The 7,043-nt window shown below is 42.8% G+C and overlaps 1 protein-coding gene across 1 annotated transcript in view; it reads right to left on the reverse strand.

Annotated features, from left to right (window-relative positions):
* The window catches only part of LOC144824986 (ropporin-1-like), a 494,190-nt gene extending 493,956 nt beyond the window's left edge, over positions 1–234 (reverse strand). Inside the window, exon 1 of the mRNA XM_078683912.1 lies at positions 125–234. The gene's annotated coding sequence lies outside the window, so the exon portion shown is untranslated. The remainder of the gene's footprint in view (positions 1–124) is intronic.
* Positions 235–7,043: the final 6,809 nt, after the last annotated feature.

Here is a 7,043-nt window from a genome sequence, read left to right on the forward strand (position 1 = left end):
AATTGTATATCACTTAGCTAAATCATAAAAGTGGTTCGACAGTGTGCTCAAAATCTTAAAAGTTGTCTTTCGCCGACTTGCCTGCCTATCATTTCAAGGCAACATTTGAAAATAAAGCACTAACCTGAACAAGCGTTTCAGCTTACAGCCGGGCACACCTGTCACCAGAAGAGATAAACATTTGGAGCGTCCTCCCCACTTGAGTTGAGCAACAGCCATGCCTTTAGACTTTCCTTTTCACCCCAAGGAGATTGATTGGCTGATAGCCAGGTACCCAGATGACTTCACAATTGTGGATCCGATGACGCGGCGTAGCCCATTCAGACTTCACCAATACAAGTCAACTATGGCAAAAATAGAAAACGGACGAGCAAGTTTATTTTTCCCTTTCTTAAAACAAGTTCACCAAGTAAAAAACGCAAGTCACTGCATACTCCTATTGCAGGTAAATTAAACCACAGAAGCGAAAAGGGAATGTACCTGTTCAGTTTTATTTCTCTGGTGAAATAAACTAACCCGTCATATCGTGTACAAATTTACAGTTTTTACCATTTGATTGAGCCTTACAGAATCTGAGCAATTACGTTGCATTCTGACATTTGGGGTTTTTGCTTTTTCAACTTTAAGTTTGTAGTACCTTTTTCTACATGCACAATTTTGGGGGCAAATTGTTTTTGAATACTAACGATTTCTATGATATAGTTTTAACTGATGAATTATTAATGTTGCACTTGAAAAGAGTTTTGTTAGATGTTCAGAAGTGTGTTTATTAATGTAATTTAGTCGTGCCACAATTTTGCAGAGACATCATTTTATTAATATGGATGCTGTTTTGGTGTTCTGTTAATCTATCTCCTGCTCATTACCTCCCCCATTTAATGTTCCCCTGCGTGTCTTCTCTCCTATCGTCTTCGCAGAGCACCCTGTGACGCAATTGGTTATTTTCCTCAAAAAGCTTACATTATGAATGAAACTTTCTTTGTATACTGAATGCTCATTCTGAAGGCCGCTGGACATTTCGATGTAGGCAAGCTACTATACACTTGCTTATAAGTCCTTGAAAAATGTTTTATATTGAGTTCTACATCTCTGGACTGTGCTGGTGCTGTGGAAGCTAATGGATTTTTTCTTTTTCCTTTGAACTGGGTTAGTGTTATTTTTCTGCTTTTTACGATCTATATTCTGATTTGCTCAATATGTGATTCTAGCTAAGTTATACCATGCTGAATTTGCAGTTTTTGGCTTATGACCTATTCATAAAATGTGTATACACCCCCTTAGTTTTGGGTGTGAGAAAGATGACTTGCCATTTCCTCCCAACACTATGTTCATTCAACTTAGGATTTGTTTTTTTGGGAAAACTTTGTGTTGAGAGAAAAGCAGGGCATTGTAAAATCACATGGCATTCACATCGATCACTGCGCTTCGAAAACAAGTGTTGGTTATATTACATACATTGAGAATACACGTTGCATCATACATGTTCTTGTTGGCCTCCTGCTTATCCCCACCTCCCCATCCACTAAGGATTTTTGATGCCTATGTGGACTCAAAATAATTCAGATTTCTAACTATGTACTGGGTATTGGAGTCGTTATGGCATTCATCTTGCATTTCTCTGTGTTACCTATTTTGAGATTTTTGTAATAAAACCTTTTCCCTACAATCTAGAACTCTGTCATGTAGTGGTCTTATTCTCTATTTTTATTGATATACTCTATTCTGATAATTTGTTGGGCTTGATGTTGCAAGATCAAGGGGGCAGACGGCGAGCCGTTAGTGGTAAATTTTGGAGTGATCAAAATATTGCGGTGCAGTAAAATATTGCAAAGAATGCAAAGAAAAAAAGCCAAACTAGATAGATGAGTAGCTAATTGTCGAAGGTAGTGGGCAGGGTATATATATATATATATATATCACGCTCCAAATTTCTTCCATCCTGAAGAAAATAAACAGCACTCGAGGAGTTGTTCTCACCACGCAAGTTTTATTTTTAGCGGGGGTTACACAGACGCGTTTCGGTCTTCTACCTTCGTCAGTGTGTGTTACATATATACAACAGCCAGTGTGTTAATAAAGCATTTTCTTTTATTTCTGTAATTTTTTATTGTGTAAAAAAATATATATTTACATGGAGCACGGAATATACATGAGTGGAGGAAAAAGGGAGGAAAAGAAAAAGACAAGAGGAAAAGAAAGAGAGAGGCGCCGGGGGGGGGTAAGAGGGGGGGGTGTAGGCCACCGTCGTTCCCGTGGCTTGTTCGAGTGTCCGTTTCAAAGTCCAGCTTATCATCATCTTCAGCAACCCCTCTGCATGGCTCGGTTGGTGTCCTTGACCCACTCCCCGGATGAGAGCGGGGATAGCAGAGAATAGAAGTCGAGAAAGAAAGAGTGGAGGAGCCTTTCGTGTTGGTTTCCTTTTGCTGGCGCGTGGATCCGCAGGGTGCGACCCTCTGCGGTGGTCTAGAATCTGTGCCTATGGGGGTTTCTGCGAGGATAGGTAGAGGTCAAGGGGTTCCCACATGTTCGACTGCCTGTGAGTTTTCGGCGTGTGTTTCGCTGTAATGTTGTCTGCCCCCCTTAGGAACGTGACCCAGTTTAGCCATGCCTTGGGCGCAGCCTTTGAGGTGTCCTTCCAGTTACTTAGGACTATTTTGACTGCAGCCGTCAGCAGTAGGTCAATGAGGTCTCGTTCCTCTTTCGTTGTGATGGCCGGGGATGCAAAACCTAGGACTAGACTTGGGAAATCTATGTGTATGGCTATTCCCGTGCTCTCTTCGATAAGTGTCCCAATTCTGTCCCAGAATCCCCTGATCTTAGGGCAGCTGAGAAGCAGGTGTTATAAGTCTCCCTTCTCTCTTTCACAGTTCCAGCATGCATCACTCTCTCGGATCCCCAAGGAGGCCAGGCGGGCTGGTGTCCAGTACGCCTTGTGTACTAGCCAGTATTTGGTCTGGTTTAGCGTTGCCGTTATTTTTTTCCTAGAAGTTGATCTCCATAGTTCTGCTTTCTCGGTCTCACTTAGTTCCTTTCCTGCTACACCTCCCCAGAAATTTGTACCTTATCATTGAGTTTGGTCTTTTTGGGGCGGAGTGTTTTGTACAGGTGTGCCACTTGGTGTCCTAGTGTGTTGAGACTGGCTGCAAGTTGTATGAGTGAGGGTGACCGGTTGTTAAGGTTCGCCTTCCTGATTGCCACTTTGATTTTCAGGAAGTTGTAGAGCTCTATGCTTTGTAAATTGTGAGCTTCCTTGAGGGTGTCAAATGTTGTGTATGCGCCCTGCTTTTGAAGGTCTTGGGCAGTGGAGATGCCGTGTTTGTACCATTCGTGCATGTCTAGAACCCTATCCCTGTATCTTAGCTTGGGGTTGTACCAGATGGATTCTAATTGGCCTCCCTTGATGCTTGTTGTCAGGAGTTTGTCAACACTTAGGAGAGCTAATTTCGTGTTCTTTAGGACTGGGTTGTCTTTGGCTGCTGGGTGTCGGGTGGCGGTGAGGAGGGCGATGGGGTTCATGCCTTTTAGTAGTCCTCGCTCGAGTGTGAGCCAAGCTGGGGTGTATTCCTGTCTTGGGTCTAGCCAGTGTAGCCCCTGTCTGGCTATGCAGGCTACCTGGAATCGTTTGAAATTAGTTATGTTTAGCCCACCCTGATCTTTTGAGAGTCTAAGCTTGTGTAGGCTTATTCTAGGTTTCTTCCCTCTCCACAAGAAGTTGTTCAGTATTTTGTCTAGTCTCTTGTGGAAGTCGTCTGTGCTGGTAAGTGGGAGCATGGTTAGCATGTAGTTGACCATCGGTGTGAGCATCATTTTTATCGCTTCTACCCTTCCCCACCATGTTGTGAATCTGGGGGACCACCCTTCTACTTTATCCTTGATTTTCTGGATTGTTGCTTGTTCATTGTGTTCCAGTGTAGTTCTTAGGTCTCTCTCGAAGAGGATGCCTAAGTATTTTATGGGCTTCTGTTGCCAGGTTAGTCCGGACGTCCCTAGTACTGTTCTCGTCGTGTGGATGTTTAAAGGTTTGCACTCCGATTTGTCTGTATTGAGTTTGTACCCTGATGCTTGCGCGTATATCCCGATGGTGTCAGTCAGTGCTTTGATGGATCTTTCTGGATCTTCTGTGACTATTAGTACGTCATCAGCGTATGCTGCAACTTGAATGTTTCTCCTCCTATTGGTATCCCCGCTATGTCCTCATTCGTTCTGATCATTGTGAGGAGCGGTTCTATGGCTAACAGAAAGAGGGCTGGTGAGAGTGGGCAGCCTTGTCTTGTTCCCCTGCCTAGGTGTAGTATGTCTGATGTGCCTCCGTTGACCACCACCCGTGCTTTGGGGTTGTTGTATAGAGCCATCACCATCCTTCTGTAGTTTGTCCCTAGCCCGAATTTCCCCATGCATTGGTCTAAAAAGGGCCATGAAACCCTGTTGAACGCTTTCTCAGCATCCAGGGCTATCATGACGGCTGCGTTGCTGCTTCTGGAGGAGTGGCTGATTATATGGCATAGTAGCCTCGTGTTGTCATGGGACATACGGTTTTTGATGTAGCCCACCTGAGAGTTGTGTATCAGTTGGGTAGGTACGCATTGAGTCTATTGGCTAGTATCTTCGCGTAGATCTTGCCGTCCACATTTATTAGGGAGATCGGTCTGAAATTCTTCGCCTCATTTGTGTCCTTCCCTTCTTTAGGGAAGACGGTGGGCGACCAGAAAAAGCCCAAAATGGACAATCAAGCATCCCCACAAAAAAACAGAGGCGAAACAGTCACCCTTGAGACCATCCTAAGGAAAATAAACGAAGGCAATGAAGTGGCGAAGGAGACGAAACTTAAAGTGGAGAACATGCAGCTCGAGCTGGCAGCCATAAGAGCGGACCTCCACAACACAAACATAATAAAGCATTTTCTAAGCACAGAAAGAGATGGAGGACTAACCCCTCTGTATTCACTGTGAGCGCCATCTTTAAATAGTTTTATATGCGTTTAACCAATGTATATGCAAGGTGTAAAATAAAGCCCACCGATGGGCTAATACACAGAGACAGGGGATATATAATTTTTTCAATGTTGTATGAAACATCAACAAAGCATAAAGCCGTGGATCGGCTAATGTCCTCACCATTTGTTATCAGCATAACAGTGCTTATATATGCAAGTGTACAAATACATTTCCTATCCATTACCGAGAATTCATATCAAGAAGCAATTCATTAAATTTCATATTCTTTCGATCATTACATCACATTATATGGTCCATCTTAATATCTTCACTAATCACATAATATGAAAAAAATGAAAGAAATATACTTAATTATATGTACAAAAATGATAGAGATACGTTTACTAAATTTAGCGGGAAAAATTCCTCTGCATACTGTACTGTATAATCAGTGCTCTGATCCCAGAGCACCCCTGACAGAGCATCTGTCTATACTCATATCTCCAAATTCAATAATGTACAATGTATATACAGTATTTCAAAAAAGGGTCAAATTTCATTCACAATTAACACAATGAATGTCCAAATAACATAGCTCAACTCACATATATCTCCATAAACAGATGCAAATTGCAAGGTACCATTTCTTTATATATACATATTGTTATTAATTAAGTATTTACAGATTTCATTTTCCGAGGTGGAAAGCCATTTCCTCCCCACTGTTGAGACCCTTTGAATGCTTCGTAGAGAGATCTATGATGTATCTTGACTCTAATCTACGAAGTCGTCTCAAGCGGTCTCCCCCTCTTATATTTGGAGGTACTGTGTCTAGGCCAAAATATTGCAGAAGATTACGATCCCGGCCATGCACTTCTGCAAAGTGGCGAGCCACAGGGTAACTGGGGTCTGCTTTGTCTATAGCCCTGAGGTGTTCTAGTACCCTCAGTTTTAGTTCCTTGATTGTACTGCCGATGTAGCGGAGGCCACACGGACAGTGCAAGCAATAAACTGCGTATTGCGTACTACAGGTGATGAATTTCTTTATGAATATCTTCTTCCCTGTTTCAGATATTACGTACGCTAAAACCCTCTTGCTACCAGCACACGCTTTGCAGCGTCCACAGGGGTAAAACCCCTTTTGGTCCCTTAAGGTGTTAGTTTTAGGCAGGGGCTTATCTAAATGGCTAGTGACAAGCATGTCGCCCACTGATCTTGCCTTGCTGAATGTTAACAGTGGGTAAGGTGGTAAATCCTCTTTCAGTACATGATCTGTTTGTAGAATGTGCCAGTTTTTTCTAAGCATCATTCTAAATTCATTGGCACCTGGTGAGTATGGGGTGATGAATCTGAATTTGCCTTTATTGTAGTTGTATCCCTATCACGGCCAGTCATGATGGACTTGGCAGTGAGTAAGGTCCCTCTTGAGATCTTTCTGACTTTCTTCAGCGTCTTTTGCAATAGACTTTCGCCGTATCCCCTGATCTTAAAACGGGATAGGCAATCCAAGGCAGCCGCCTCGAAATCAGAATCCTTGGAACAATTCCTTCGGAGTCTTAATAGCTCTCCGTAAGGAATGCTATTAATGAGTTGCGGGGGATGGCAGCTGCTGGCAAAGAGTGTAGAATTGCCAGCAGTCTCCTTCCTATACAGGGTCGTGTGTAGATGTTCTCCCTCAACGAACACTCTCAGGTCCAAATATTCCGCTGCCACCGGACTAATGGAACCCGAGAAGTACAAGTTGAGGTTATTTCTATATATATATATATATATATATACACAAATATAGAGATGAACTTAGATGTACAGTAATTAGATCTAAGTTCAGTGTTAGATCCATAGTTACTCCTGCAGCTTCATCACCTGACAGAGCTCCAACCTCTCTTCAACAGGAACCTACTGCCAGCCTAGCCCAAAGCACACAGACTTCAACATTCATACACAATCACATTGACACTGCACCCACACTTTAATAGTCTAAATTATGTCCACAATGGCCAGGTACACCACACTAATTCACTACTCACATGAGAAAAAGAATATCTTAAGATCCATGCATCAGTAGGATTGGCTACTGCTATTGGCACAACGAGTGTAACCCTTGGGTTT

The sequence above is a fragment of the Lissotriton helveticus genome, chromosome 3_1 (genome assembly GCF_964261635.1).
Source record: "Lissotriton helveticus chromosome 3_1, aLisHel1.1, whole genome shotgun sequence".
In the NCBI taxonomy this organism is placed as follows: domain Eukaryota; kingdom Metazoa; phylum Chordata; class Amphibia; order Caudata; family Salamandridae; genus Lissotriton; species Lissotriton helveticus.